Genomic DNA, 15,767 nt, shown 5'->3' with positions numbered 1-15,767 from the left:
TCACGGACCGCGAGATCGTGACCTGGCTGAAGTCAGACGCTTAACCGACTGCGCCACCCAGGGGCCCCTATCTATTGTTTTTTAAATGATTATATACAGAAATATTTAAAGATCAAATGCATGATGCTTGAAAGTAGCTTAAAATGCTTCAGAAAAAAAAGGATGATAAAATAAGAATGGTGTATGTTAATCATTGTTGAACCAGGTTGAGATGTATATGGACATTGATTATATCGTTCTAACTTCACGTAAGTTCCAATGTTTTGATAACATGTCTCTGTGAGAGAAAATTTCCCCAAGTTAGGCCTGTAGGACTCATTCATAGTAAGATCACACAACCCTCCCAACAGTAAGGATGACCACAGACGCAAGAAGATAAACCACTATGCTTATGGATCCGCAGATACAAAACGTGACATATTTAGACCTAAACGGCAGCAGATGTTGAAATTTTAAGATACAAGATAAAGAACAGCGATGTGGGATATACATCAACAAATTAAGGAGACAGTATGCCAGAAGAATGAGTAGAATGATATAATAATTTAGAACTCAAGAAATAAGATGCAATAGTTGAAGCTAAAAATTCCTGATAGGTCAAGGCTAAACAGCATGTTAGCTACAGCCTAAGAAAGAATTACTACATTGAGAGATGACTCCAAAATGTTGGTCCAGAATACAGCAAAAATAGTTAAGGACGCGGAACAAAGTCAGCTGTGACAGTCTGGTTTTAAACTCCCTGTTTTTATTTGTAAATGGTGTTAAAAAGCTTCCATTCTTGGGGCGTCTGGGTGGCAGTTAAGCATCCAACTCGGTTTCGGGGTGTCAGCTCGTGTCATGATCTCATGGTTTGGTGAGTTCAAGCCCCGTGTCAGGTTCTATGCTGGCAGCACAGAGCCTGCTTGGGATTCTCTTCCCCCCCCCCCCCTCTGCCCCTTCCACACTCATGCTGTCTCTGTCTCTCTCCAAATAAATAAATAAACTTTAAAAACTTTTTTTTTTAAAAAGCTCCCATTCTTGAAGGTTAGTTTGATGAGCACACAAGTCTAGATTGACAATTATTTTATTTCTATCCTTCTAAAATAGATTTCCTTTTTCCCTGGTTTGTTATGGAAATTAAGGTTCTTGTTAACATTGTAACTGTTCCTCCTTTGCAGTAGATCCGTCCATTTTCTCTGGCTGATTTCAGACCTTCTCTTTGGTAACACACTTTCAGTGTGAGGTGTGAAGTTATGGTTATTTACTTTTCCTTGTTTGTGATACACTGAGCTTTCTGAATCTATGTATAAAAAGTTTCTCTCCAGTTCTGGGAAATTCTAATCTCTTATGTCTTCGAATATGACCTCACCTACATTTTTCTCTTCTTCTATTCCTGGGCTATAATTATATATGCTCAGAATTTCTTATTTGATCCTACATCTCTACTATGTTCTTTTATCCATTTTCTGTGGCCGTGTAATAAACTACCCCAAAACTCAGGGGCTTAAAGCAACACCCACTCATTTTCTCAGAAATCTAGGGGTTGGTAATATGGGCAGAGCTCACATGGGCTGTATCATCTCTTCTGTTTGTGGGGTCAGCTGGACTAGTCTCTCTGCAGCCAATTTGCAGGTCAGCTGGAGACTGACGGCTCCAGGACAGCCCCAACCATATCCAGCAGTAGGCAGGGACTGTTTCTGGTTTATCAGGTTTCCTTACTGTGCTCTTTCTAGATGGTGGCCCAGCTTTCTTACACAATGATAGCAGTGTTCCAGGAAAGTGAAGGCTGATGCTACAAGGTTTCTTGAGACCAGGCTTGAGAGTGCCACAACATTACCTCATTGTATTCCACTGGTCAGAGCAGCTCAGATTCAAGGTTCAGAGGAATACATTAGACTCCACCCCCTGACGGGAGGAGGTGCAAATGACCTGTGGTGAGGTTCGTCTGTCACGGCTGACTTTGTTCCATTTCTTAACTACTTTTGCTGTATTCTGGACCAACACTTTGGCATCATCTCTCAACATTTTGTTGAAGAGCGGGATGTTTGGGGTCTTAGGTTGCTGCCCCACAAACCAGGTGATCCATGGAAGGCACAGTCTCCAGGTAATTACCCCCACATTATCCACGATAAGTATCCCCACATCAGCTCTGCAGTACTCTGGTGGGAAATGCATGCCCTGAATGTGGTCATAAGAAAACAGTCAGACGCAAAGTGAAAGACATTCTATTAAAAAAAAAAAAAAAGAAACAAACAAACAAACAATAAAAAAAAGGACATGCTTCAAATGGCATGTTAATGTCATAACCCCCCCCCCTCCAAATCTGTGAAAATGTTCCAGATTAAAGAAAACTAAAAAGGCCAACTAAATGCAATACCATCCCCAGACCAGATGCTGTAGGAGGGGCGATCGGGTCAGTTGGGTCAAATGCAAACCGTAGATTAAATACAGCTGTCTGTTAGGGTTAAATTCTCCCGTTCACCACAGTCCTGAGGTCATGAGGTCAAGGGTTTAAGGGTAACTGAACATGTGATACTCCCTAATGAGAGAAAGAGCGGTCAAACCACAAAGCAAATGGAGTAAAATATTAGCAATAGCCAAATCCAGGTCAAGGGAATAGGGGCAATTTTGTACTATTTTTATTTTTTTCAACTTTTTAATAAGTTTGAAATTGTTTCAGAGGCAGAGAAAGACTCCAGGGAAATCAGCGACTGGGGGTGGGGCCGGACCCGGCCAACTCTACAGCGTGAGGAGCGGTCCCCCAAACCATCCGAGGAACCCCGAATTCTTCACAGCTGGGGGGGGCTGCTCGTGGAGGGGGGTAGTGGGGAGGAGGAAGTCAGGGCTGCTGGGCCAGCTCAACCCTTCCCCCCCAGCAGCACCCCTGCCGCCCTCCGCTGGCCCCAGGGCAGGGGTACCTGCCACCCAGGTTCCCAGCTTGTCCTCGGGGTCCATCCAGGACAGGGTGACCCCGCGGGGACGGTCCCTGCCACCACCTCCCCGCCTTCAGCGGAGGCTTCTGGCTCCCGGAAATGGGGAGGATTTGAGGGTCTCGGACCCCCGGAGGCGGGAGGCGCTACGCGCCCCCTGGGCTCCCCCGCCCACACGCCTCCGCGGCGCGCGCGCCTCCCTCCCCCTCCCCGGGCTGTCCCCCGCCCCCCGCCCCCCGCTGCGCCGCACCAGCTGCGGCCTCTGGGGGCGGGAGTGGGGGAAGGAATGCAGAGCACTGGAGATGAAGCTGGGAAGAGCGAGAGAAGGCTGACCGTCTCTCTTCAGCTTCCTTCTTCGTTTGGAATCTCATTTTGTGCTTTTGAGGTTTTTTGTTTGTTTGTTTTGTGTTTTGAAACCGCTTCTCAGCCTGTTTCGCAAACGAGGCAGCTCGCACCGCGCGCTCCCTGCAGGTTACCAAATCTTTAGGAGACCAGGAAGTAATGATTATAAATCACGACAGGAATCCAAAGTGGCGCGCTCACAGTCGGGGGTGTAGCTCAGTGGTAGAGCGCGTGCTTAGCATGTACGAGGTCCCGGGTTCAATCCCCGGCACCTCCAGCAGTTTTGAGGGGTCGTGCTCGTGGTCAGAACACCTGCCTGGCGTTTCCCCCGCTAGACCCGGTACCCTCTTCCGTTTTCCACCCGCGCGCCCTGCGATCAGGACCCCCGATTCCTGCCCCACACGTGCCCTGGACCCCCGATTTCTGTCCCACACGCGCTCTGAACCCCCACTTTCTGTCCCACTTTCTGTCCCACCCGCGCCCTGGACTCCCGATTCCTGTCCCACACGCGCCCTGGACCCTGTGCAGCAGATGTAAACAGCTCTTGTTCCAGAAAACTTCAATCAAAGTAAATGACCTGTCAGGCTCATTGTAGACATAAATTTGACTAAAGGACCGCTTCCACTGCCCCAGACAAGCATCCCACAAGTAACACCTGCATCGCTTAACCAATTCCAACATGACAACTGATTTGCCCAGGCCACAGCTAGTGTGAAATAATAGTTGAATACATAGTATAAGACGAGGGGGGGGGGGGACTGCCATCACTGTTAAACTGATTCATTTCTAGGGATTATTTTTCATCCTGGAAAATAATTCTGGGTAATATGTGTTGTTCAGAGATTTTTACAATCTGTATCACTATTTTAGTCTCTTTAAGGTATTTTGTGGTCAAACAGATTTAAAGTTGTTTACGATTAGGCACGGATGTCCGTTAACTTCACTACTATTCGACGCTGTGATGAAGGTATAAATCAAGGCCTTCAGAGATGGGAAGAATAGAGGATTCGGCATTGAATAGAGACAAAGTTATCTTTCTAGGTCTTGGTAGTATTATACATCTGGAAATCACCTTTCTCTACAAATAGAGAATTTAGACAAACTGGTTGTAAAATCAACACACACACACACACACAGACTAGTTCTTTGGAGGCTTTTGGACGACAGCTCATTCTCTTGAACGCTGACAAATGAAGGGAGAGAATCAAACATTTATGGATAATGTGGAATGTTTTTAGGAGATACATATCGTTGGTAAGGGAAAGATCTTCTCCATCGAAGAATCACAGCTAATAAATGCAGGAGGAAGAATGAAAACCACAGTCAACATTTTACTACTGATATTGCTGCGATGCATCCAGGTTGCGACCATCGATGGTGGCTACAACCATGAGGAGAAATTGGACGGGGAAACCTAGAACGGATGGAACAGGTGGACATCACCTGAAACCAACGATTCATCCCGTGAGGCTAGAAGTGAGACGGTTACACATCACGTGCCTGCTACTGCTGCAAAACAGAACACGCCAAACCCCACCAATGAAATACTGGCGTTAAAAGATGACTGCTTTCTCCAAGCAGATGGAGCCAGTAACACATTACAGTAAGTATCGGGAACGCCAGAAGATGGGTTTTTTAAGTTTTATGTATTTATTTTGAGGGAGACAGAGACAGCACAAGTGGGGAAGGGGCAGAGAGAGAGAGGGAGGGAGAGAATCCCAAGCAGGCTCTGCGATGCCTGCGCGGAGCCCGATATGGGGCTTTATCTCCAAAATGGATGTCCCCAAATGGACCTCAGTGGCATAGGAATTATTTTTTTAAACGTTTTATTTATTTATTTTGAGAGAGAGAGCGCACGCACATGCATGTGGGGGAGGGGCATAGAGAGAGGGAGAAAGAGAATCCCGAGCAGGCTCCACCCCATCAGCGCAGAGCCCCAGGGGAGGCTCCACTAACTCAGAGATCATGACCTGCGCTGAAATCCAGAGTCCCCAACGGACACCTAGGCGCCCCAACGGCATATTAATTACTTTTGATTGCAGCTACTTGGCAAACAGCAGGTTCAAGGACATCACACCCTCCTCTGTGCCCTGGAAGCAGGAAATAAACTTTCCATACGAAAGGGAGTTTCCTGTACTAAGAAGGAAAAGACATCCTTATCACCAGAGACTCGGGTTGTAAAATTGAGACAGCTGTATAAGCCCATTACTTTTTCAGTAAATCTACCTCAGCCCAAATTCCGCTTAAAATCCCTTACTAATCAAAGTCCCCAAAACGTCTGTTTGCTCCGTCCTGTCATTTCCTCACGAATTCATCTTCTGTCTAAAGTGCTTCTCAGTCTCCCTATTAAGCCTCTTTTACACCCTGGTAACCTGCGTCAAGCCAATTTAATTCTTAGTCCAGTAAGAATTCCGGACTCCTTTCTCTGAGTCACTTCAATATTTGAAGAGGGGCCTGCCAAGGGCTAAATAAGAAGCGACTTGGAGCGGCTGTAAAGTGGAGATGCCGGGGATCGAACCCGGGGCCTCATACATGCAAAGCATGCGCTCTACCACTGAGCTACATCCCCACCACGAAAACCGCTCCCTTCTCCTTCGTTGCTGACCCAGGTCCTCCCTCATTCACAGAATCACCATCAGGCGGATCTAACGAGCGCTTATTTCCTAACACATCAGAGTGCCCCGCGCTCCCCTTTAATGCGCGTTTTATATTTGCAGATCTGTGTTGTTTGGTTACGTTTGCCTGCTTCCCCCTAGGGTGATGTCAGAAGGGCAGAGCCCTGAGTGTCCTTCCCCATCACCCTACCTCCAGCCGACAGCACCGAGCCTGGCACGCAGCAGCCCCTCAGTAAAGGGTGGCGAGGGATGCCGGAGAGGTGACCTCTGTCCGGGGTTCGTGTCGCAGCGCAGAGAACCGTGCGGTGAAGTGCGCGGGGGAGGGGCGGATTGCGAAGTACGCGCGTAGCTCGTTCAGGGCAGCGGGGCGGCGCTCCGGCCCACACCGGACGGGCAAGCGTACCGCGCACCCTTGAGAGACACCGGACCCCTGAACAAAGGCCCGCTTGCGCTCGCAGCGGTGGGCGGCGACGCTTCTCGATTTCGGCCGAAGTTCTGCGCGCAGGTGGCGCGTGGACGCCCCAGGTGAGCCCCCGCAGCGGTCCGCCCAGGGTCTGGGCAGGTGCGGCTCTGAAACGCACTGTGGGTTTCGCCTAGCGCATCCTCTGCAGAGATGCGCGGGAGAAACGAGACCCGGGCGGCCGCTGGGTGGGGGTGCTCTGGGCTCGCGGGGGCCGACCCCCGGGGGGTTCCCCGCCCAGACACCTGCATCCGTCCTGCTCGTCAGCCAGCGCAGCACGGCCCTTGCCGCCCGCTCCCAGGGCTGCGATTTCGGCCTTCAGGTTCTCGCCGCGCGGCCCACCACCCGGCCTCTGCCTTACGCGGGGCTCGGCGGGGACTCCCCGGGGTCGCTCCCTGCGTTCGTAGCCAGGTCACCTTTTCAGCCCGTGCCCCGGTCTGCCTCACACTTCCTCGCCTTCCCTCAGGCCTTTCCTTCTGGCAGATTCCTTGGCCTTTACCGGCTTCACTGCCGCGGGCGGGCGGCTCCTCGGTGTTTGGAGCGAGCCGGGCTCTGCGACCAGTCCGGCTGCTCCCGGTGACCCCGAAGCCCTGGAACTCTCCCAGAAAATGCCCACAGCGGCGATGGTGCCCTGCGCGTCCCGAAAACGCACCCGGGCACGGCCGAGTTGGGGAGGGAAGGACAGTGGACGTACAGCCAGAGAAGGAAAGGTAAATTGGAACCGGGAAGGGAGACACAAACATTAACAGAAGTGTCTAAAAACAAGCAATGAAGCCCACGGTTCTACCCCCGCAGGACGCGAGGCCCTCGGCGAGCCTCGACGTCTCACCGCAAGCCTCCAGGAGAGCCGTGCCAACCACTTCCCGACCGACGTGCGCAAAGGACCCGACTTCCCTGCGGAAGCGCGTGGTGTCCCTTCGCTCTGCCGACTGCAGTTCGCGCCAGCCGCCAGCTGTCCCCAAGCTTCTCTTGGTCCGGGACCTCACCTGCCCGCCACCCACCTGCAGACCCCGCCGGGGGAGTGGTTCCTGTGCAGACCAACCTGTGCGCAGCACCACCGTCGCGTGCGCACCACCGTCGCGTGGACACCACCACCCCGTGCACACCACCACCCCATGCACACTCCGTGCACACCACCACCCCGTGCACACCACCACCCCATGCACACTCCGTGCACACCACCACCCCGTGCACACTCCGTGCACACCACCACTCCGTGCACACCACCACCCCGTGCACACTCCGTGCACACCACCACCCCGTGCACACTACCACCCCGTGCACACCACCACCCCGTGCACACCAGCGCGTGCACATCACTACCTCGTGCACACTACCACCGTCGCGTGCACACCACCACCCATGCACACCACCACCCCATGCACACTCCGTGCACACCACCACCCCGTGCACACCACCACCACCAGCCCCCTCCTCCGGGACCCCGGGAAAGCCTCCGCCCCGCCCCCTGACTCATTTGCAGGTTTGCGCCGGTGGGATTTTAGCCAGAATGAAGGTTCGGTGCGGGAGAAGGAGCCTGAGACACCCGCTGCCGGGGACAGGAGGGCGGCGCGCGCGAGCCGCCGGGCGCAGGTGCGCAGGTGGCGGGCGGAGCCGCGGGCCGCTCTCCCCCAGCCTGGGGCAGGGCCAGGGGCCGTAGCGAGGGGGCCGGCGGCCGGTCTAGTGAGGAGGGAACGAGACTCGTGTGCCACGACTCCTGCGTGGTCCCCGGACGGTCAACGTGGCCAGATTCTTAGCGATTCGGCCTCGGGGGGTTTGGAGGCTCAGCCCGCGGACTGCGCTGACCGGCGGGGGAGGTGCTAACCTCTACGCCCCTGAATCCCGTCCGTGGTGGGATCATGGGGTGCAACTGTTGCCCCGGAACAGGAGTTTTTATCATTTTGGGCATAATTGCCCTGGGTGCCGGTCGGCACCGCGATTGGATGCTTGAGTCCAGTCCTGGACAGGGCGGTCTGCCCTCCTGCCCTCGCTCCCTCCCACGTGACGTGCGATGCAGGCCTGAGGTCCTCGGTTCATCCCTGGTCTGTCCACGCACGGGACGTCTACACCTGTAGACGCGCTTTCTTTCGGCCTTTTGCCGTTCTTAATCTGCCTTCGCTCGTCTTTATCTTCCTCTTCTCTTCGAATGGCCAGGGGACAGATGATCTGATGTTCAAGGTCTTTCCAACCTCGAGAGAAGGGTCTGATATGGTTTGTACGTCAGTGCACAATTCATTAAGCTTTAAAAATTAACATTTGTAAATATCCACACTACTTTCACAGTGTATTAAAAACATAAATTCAAAACTGAGATTTCCCTTACACACAAGTATTTATAAAAACTCAGGCCTTATGTTAAATTGTTTAATCTTTAAATGTTGGACGCACCTTAGTCCTGCAGTGTTGTTGGAAAATGATGTAGGGAGGTAGCATTCTGCACAGCAGACTGTTCAAAAACTCTGTTCCTGAGTTTTTGCGTGTATCAGCATCACCTCCGGGTCTTGTCAGGACAAGGGTTGCTGGGCCCCCATGCCTCAAGTTCTGGACTCAGCGAGATGGGGCCTAAGAATTTGCACTTTTAGCAAGATCCCAGGTGATGATGATGCTGCGGATACAAAGACCATGCTTTGAGAGCCGTTGCCTCACGCTAAAACCCTTTCTAAAGTATGAAAACCTGCATTTATGTTTGAATCTTCAGCGTCTTTCTTATACTTTTTATTCCACAGGATACAGGTTTACTCACCCAGTCTACGGAGTGGGCTCTTCCTTCTTGGGCCGAGATTTACACACACTGTGGACAATTCCAAGCCTAGAACCTGAGATTGAGTGGACCCTGCAAGATGACTCTGTCTCCGTCCTGTACCCAGGACTTTGTCCGTCCATCACGACATTTCCCAGGGGGTTGCTGTAGCCATCTGTGGGTCTAGTTTTTCTCATGCCAGCCTTTCCAAAAGCCTCATGATCTGAATGACATATTCTTGGTCATTGTTAGGATAAAACCCAAATTTCCACCTGCTTGTTTTGAGCTGGGCCTGGGCAGATTAAGGTGAATCTAAAGCCTTTAGTGATATTGACTTACAAACATTTTCTTTCTGACATTCAAGACCTGTAAAATTCATGTAATTCTTGCACAACAAAGTATAGCGAAATACATTTTACGGAAAACTGAATGTATATTCATAAAGAAAGGTATTTTTGTGCCCCATAAACTCTACAGTTCTGGGGATGTAGCTCAGTGGTAGAGCGCATGCTTTGCATGTATGAGGTCCTGGGTTCGATCCCCAGCATCTCCAGTCTCTTGCCGCTTGTGGCACACCTTTTTAAAATGCTACATCTTGAACCAGACGTCTGTGGCTTTTAGCCCTTTTGACACGTTTGAGCAATTTAAACTGGAAGCAACTAAGTCAGGTTTCACTCTGGCTGGAAAGCCAAATATGCTGCTGAAGAAAATACTCGACTTGCTCTGCCAAGGGCACAGACTGATGTTCTGTTCCCCTTGAACAAGGAGCAGAGGCGAGGGTAAGGAGAGATTAAGCTGAGACGATGGACTGGTTATTTCCACTTCTGCAACTTTGCTTTGTCAGCAACTTTTTGAACTTTGTCATAAGTGCCTCTACCGTTCATAACCAAAGAAACCCTTTACGTCTCATTCTTTCTGTTTTAGAGGAGATCACATCTAAAGCCAGCCGCTGACTAGGAAGTCCACCACTGGTATAAATGGGGTAAACACATGACTAATTTCTAATGAGTTGGTTGCTGGAGGCTGAGAATGTAACAAGGAGAAATTGTAGGCCAAGAACAGTCTTCAGGTACAAGAGGAAAGAGAGACTTGGTTAGAAATCCATGCAGAGAGCAAAGGGTTTTATTAGCTTCTCCTTGGTTCTTTTTGTAAACCAGAAAAAACTGCTATTACCAATTATCATCAGGGACATAGGCCAACAGTGTCCTCTAAAAACATAGGCTAAGAAAATTTGTTCTTGGAAATCATGTCAGTAACAATAGAGTATCTTTATTATCTAACTGATGTGGCTTAAATGACTTTGGCTTTGACAAAAATTTTGCTATGACTTTGACATAGAAACTTAGACTCTATTTCCAACCACTTTCCAGAGTTTCAGTAAGGATTTTCAGGAACATCTTCTAAAATTTATTATAACTGTATAGTTTTCTTTATTCCTTTTTTTAGAGAGAGAGCAAGCACATGCCAGTGGGGGCAGAGAAGCAGAAGGAGAGAGAGAGTCCTAAGCAGGCTCCACACTCAGCATGGGGCCTCATCCCACAACCCTGGGATCATGGCCTGAGCTGAACTCAAGAGTCGGTCGCTCAGCAGACTGAGCCACCCAGATGCCCCTCTAACTCTGTAGTTTTAAGAAAACAGGATGTGAGTCCAATTCTCAGGCCTGCCTGATGCTGCCACTTTATATACAGTCCTGCTTTGCTTTGATTCTATAAAACACTGTTTCGATTATATTATACTATATTATTATATTTAAAACTTAAACTCGCCCCCCCTCCCCACCAAATCCTATAATGATGATGCCTCTTGCTTCGTTTGGCCAAAGTCTGTACTTCTGTTTGCATTTCCCCCATTGCCTGAGCAAGGATTAAGTTCATCTTTTATGTGTGAAGATTCAGCAATTGTAATTTATTTAACATTTTCTAATACAGAAGCGAAAAAATTGATATGGCGAGGCTAAGAAACAGAGACTGGTCTTTAAATAAAGTAAAAATTAATGTTCTTGAACTTTCTATAGGGAAAGCCTATTTAAGACACCAAAAAAAAAAAACCCCTACATAAATAAAAATATTGATTCACTTGCCTGGTCATATTTAATATAAAGACACTTGTGGTTGCCATCCACAAGCCAAGGGGAAAGGCTTTGGAGAACGACCCAACCAACACCCGATTGCAGACTACTTTCCTCAAGAACTGTGAGAAAAAAAATTCCTGTTATTTAAGCCATCGTGTCTGTGGGGCTTTGTGACGGCAGCCCTAGAAAGCTGACACAATTCTAAATGCGCCCAGGAGGCAGTGCTATTGTTACTGTCTTCACACCCCAGGGATAAAAGGAGAGTGTACCTTTGTTGGATACGTATTGGCATTCAGCATGCATTCCTACTTTCTTCTGGTTGACAGTCTTTACTGGAGGGCTTGGAAAGCTACAAAGGATATGTCCCATACCCCCCTTGCACCTAGGGATCTTGATACAAATGATATTAAAACAACTATTAGGCACACTTCTCCGAGGTTTACAAAACAGGATATTATCCTGCTCATTTTGGCCATTTTCTGCTGGCAAGCCAGACTGTGGACACATGCTTTCTCTGTAGCAATGTTACAAGCCCAGCCTCTGTAGAACAGGAGAGAGAGCGGTGACAGAGCCAATGCCATCATCCATGTTCCAATGTGCAGTCACAGCTCCTGAGTTTGGGAAGGGTTCTAGACAAGGCGGTCTCCTAAGCTTAAGCTCATGGTTCGCAGACATGGTGGCATGTCCACGAGCTCAGCAATGTTATCACTAGCTTCCCTTGTACAGCAGTTCTATAGATATGTGTATCCTTGTAATCAGGGGAAAGCACAAACACAGTCTTGCGGATATTTCTTGGACTCTTACTTGAAGGTCCAGTCTGAAGTCTGTCTCTCAATCACTTCTGCTGACTTTATACTAATCCAGTTTCCTGTTTTTAAATCCTTCCTGCTTAAGACATTTAGAGTGCTTCCTGTTTACTACACTCAACTCTGAATTGTGCTTCAGGTTAAGAAATATCAAAATAAATACTGATAGTAATGGGCTATAACCTATTGGATACAATAACAACCTGTGAATCCGTACAAATAAATAAGTCAATGAAGAAGAAAGAAATCGTCTTCTTCTTATACTAAGAAGTCAAATTATAAATATAGAAAGAATGACGGGTTTAGAAAATCACCATTTGGAAATCATTGCATTAATAATTGATTTAGGGAAGAATCGAGTGATAAACTAAGTAGGTAAAAGTTGAATGAGAACAGTACCTTTACACAGTCTCAAAGCATGTCCTCAAAAGATACTTATTAATTGCAAAAAAAAAAAAAAAGTAGTTACGGAGAAATCTGGAAGACATCATCATAAGCAAGTGACCAACATTAACATCAGCAAGAACGGCACAATACGGGACAGTTGACATTCTAGGTCCACTGATGTGATGCACTGAAAAAGACACAACATCAGTTGTATTCCTGCCCAAAATACAGAGCCTAAATTAACTGTGAAGAGGCCGCAGACTAACCCAAATTATGCAGTATGTTACCACATAACTGCTCTGTACTCTTCGAAAATGGCCGTGTCAGAAAAAGAAAGCCCACAGGTCAAAGATGAAAGAGAACGACAAACGAGCTCAGCACATAATCAAAGATTTTTGCTAAAAAGGGCATCGTGCGGGGAGGAGGACTGACATCCGCAACATGTCAGAGTTGGACCTCCTTCCCCCAACAAGCGCAGTATTCAGCAACAAGTCATTAATCCCTTCCTGAGAAATCAGGAACTATTGGAAAGGCTCCCGCACGCAGGACTGTAAACCAGATTGGAGCTCCAAACAGTAGATTTGAGACTGAGATTAGAGATGATTTCAGACTAAAAATTTGGAGTAAACGGCCGAAACAAAAAAGCTTCGCAGGCCCCGCTGGGAGTCGAACCCAGGATCTCCTGTTTACGAGACAGGCGCTTTAGCCAACTAAGCCACAGAGCCAGCTGCGCGGCGGGCGGAGGGACTTTGGTGATCAAATCGCGGTGCATTAGGGGGAAAGCCACTTCCGCCAGGTTCCCGCGCTGGCCCTAGCGGAGGAGGTCGCGTTCGCACGGGCGGGGGCTCGCGCGGGACACCCGGGAGCTTGGACTGGAACCTGCACGACAGCACGCATGCGCGCACCCTCCCCGTGCCGGGGAAAAAGCCTGGACCAGCCTCGCGGCGGGAAAGGCGGGCGCCGAGCGGAGTGTTGTGCGCGGGAAGGGGCTCGTCCGCGTGACGTCACACCGATCGCGGTCTTCGGGAACCTTCCGGGGAGAGGCCGGGTGAGGGGCCGGCTCCTCCCGCGAAGCAGGTGGGTGCGGCTTCCATCCCGGCGCGCAGAGGACCGCGCGCTGCGCTCGGACAGCCGAGCCGAACCGAAACCAGCCGGGCGCCTAAAGGATCCGGGCGGCTCTGCCCGAGCAAGTAGCAGACGGAGCAAGGCGGCTGCTCCGGGGTCCCCGCCCGGTGCCGCAGCCCCGCAGCCCCGCCCTCGCGGGCCCGAGCCCACCAGCGCCCCGCCGGCCGCGGCAGGTGCACAGGGGGAAGCGAAGCTTGCGGCGGCGGCGGCGGAGGAAATTCCTCTTCGCTTTGGTGTTTCCAGAGGCTGCCCTTCTGTACTTTCCTCGTGGACTCTCAGCTCGTGGCGGCTAAACAAGCATCAGCTGACTGTGTAAATAAACATCACGCAACCAAGCATTCATTCTTAAACTGTCAAGGACTGCACCCAGGTTTTCTGCCTTTAATTAGAAGAAAGTGCTACCAGGGAGGGGAGTGAAGTCGCTGGTTTAGAAGGTGACGCTGCACGTCCGCCCAGCTCCCGCTGCCCGGTTAAAATGCAAGACCGAGGACTCCTGAATTCTGTATCCATCCAAGCGAGGCTAGAAGGAATTCTGCATGAGGAGGCCCTCGAATCGCAAAGTCGTTTTAAATTCCTTTCTTGAATCAAATGTTCTGGCCTTGCCATTTTCTATTCCACTCACAGTGTTTTGGTAGAGAGTGTAAACACATGTCTGCGAACCAGATGATCGCTTTTCAACTTAGTCTGTTAGCAAACTTCTGTGGCTAGGACAGTGTTTACTGTGTACTCCAGATACTGTGGATTTACTGAGTGTGGAAACCAGCACCCCAAGTCATAATTGGGCCAGGGACCCCGGCATTTCTGAATTCTAATTAGCTGCATTGTTTATGATAAGGACTGAATAAATTTCAGTCACAAAAGTGCAATTGGGGGGCAGCTGGGTGGCTCAGTCGTTGAGCATCAGAGTCTTGATTTAGGCTCAGGTCATGATCCAGGGTCGTGGGTTTGAGCCCCCTCTGCCCCCCACACACACACACATGAGCTCTGTGCTGAGCATGGAACCTGCTTGGGATCCTCTCTTTCTCTCTCTCTCTCTCTCTCTCTGCCCCTTCCCTGTTTGTGCCCCCCTTTCTAAAATAAAAAATAAAAAAATAATTTTTAAAAAGTTCAATTGGAATGTCAACATTTTCAGTGAAGTATGGCCAACAAGAGTTGTACTACTGAGAACCTAGCATGTGTCAGGTGCTGAAATGACTTCTGTGGATACAACTAGGTACAAGATGGCCACAGATGGTAGGAAAGGAAAGGAGAAATGTCACTAAACATTGTAAGTGTTACAATAAAAGAAATACAAGATAACAGATGAATGCCTAACAGGGCCGGTAACATAGTTAAGTACATAGTACTCCCTATGTACATGGCTCAGTACATTTTCTTGGTCATTGCTCTTTACTAGATTTTTCTTCTAGAAAAAAAAAAAAACTATGTGTGTGTATAAATGATACAGGTAGCACTTAAAGACATCTGTAATACTTTCAAGTTAATCCCAGGCATTTAACCAAAATAGGAATCTGTGCTGAGGTGCAATGAAATAAACCTGACCAAGCTCCAGTGGTGGGAAGGTCTGGAAGGCACTTTAAATAAAATTATCATGAAAGCAAAAAGAGGCAGAAGCCGGGGAACCTATTCCAGCGAGGGTCCCCCAGAAGTGGACTTGCACAGGGAAAGGACTGTGAGTGAACTGAAACAGCAAACACCACGAGACTATGGGCCCATTTGATGTAAAATCGCTTGACTAACATTAGACGCAAAATAGCTACATAAGGGAGCACGGATACTGGAGCCTGGAGATTTTTCGTGATTGCAGTGATTTCTCATGACCCTCTGAGTGCTTTCTCTGTTGAGAACAGGGTGAGTTGATGTACCACTAGCTAACGGGTGTCATCAGTGGAACTACGTCCCCCTAAACATCCGTATGTTGACATTCTAACCCCCAGGCCTGCAGAATGGGATATAACTGGTGAAGATAAAGTCACCCTGGAGTAGGGTGGGGCTCTCTGATATATTATATATGTACTATGGATCCATATATATTCCTGTCCTTGTACAAGGGGAGATTTGGAGGCAGACATGCACACGTGTGAACATGAACACCAGCATCTGGGTGATGCATCCACAAGACAAGGAGGATTCCAGCAAACCACTAGAAGCTGGGGGTGGGGGGAGCATAGAGCAGGAGAAAAGACCCCGCCTGCACCTTGATCTTGGATGTGTAGCCTCTAGAACTGCCAGGTAATAGACTTCTATTGTTTCAGCCACATAGTTTGTGTTATTTGGTTATGGCTGTCCTAGGCATCCTCCTCTGAGGAAGA

The 15,767-nt window shown here is 49.3% G+C and overlaps 1 protein-coding gene and 4 non-coding genes across 6 annotated transcripts in view; 2 read left to right on the top strand and 3 right to left on the bottom strand.

The window, feature by feature from the left end:
• LOC123609414 (zinc finger protein with KRAB and SCAN domains 4-like) overlaps positions 1-15,767 on the bottom strand; it is a 455,099-nt gene that overhangs the window by 308,137 nt on the left and 131,195 nt on the right. The gene's annotated exons all lie outside the window — the stretch shown is intronic.
• TRNAA-AGC lies at positions 3,457-3,528 on the top strand. Its single transcript has one exon. It is a non-coding gene; the product is annotated as a tRNA-Ala (tRNA).
• TRNAA-UGC lies at positions 5,749-5,820 on the bottom strand. The gene has a single exon. It is a non-coding gene; the product is annotated as a tRNA-Ala (tRNA).
• On the top strand, positions 9,548-9,619 carry TRNAA-UGC. The gene has a single exon. It is a non-coding gene; the product is annotated as a tRNA-Ala (tRNA).
• Positions 12,982-13,055, bottom strand: TRNAT-CGU. Its single transcript has one exon. It is a non-coding gene; the product is annotated as a tRNA-Thr (tRNA).

The sequence above is a fragment of the Leopardus geoffroyi genome, chromosome B2, assembly GCF_018350155.1.
Source record: "Leopardus geoffroyi isolate Oge1 chromosome B2, O.geoffroyi_Oge1_pat1.0, whole genome shotgun sequence".
NCBI classification, from domain to species: Eukaryota; Metazoa; Chordata; class Mammalia; order Carnivora; family Felidae; genus Leopardus; species Leopardus geoffroyi.
Note: the sequence above shows the minus strand (reverse complement) of the source record. Positions and strands in the feature narration are given on the sequence as shown.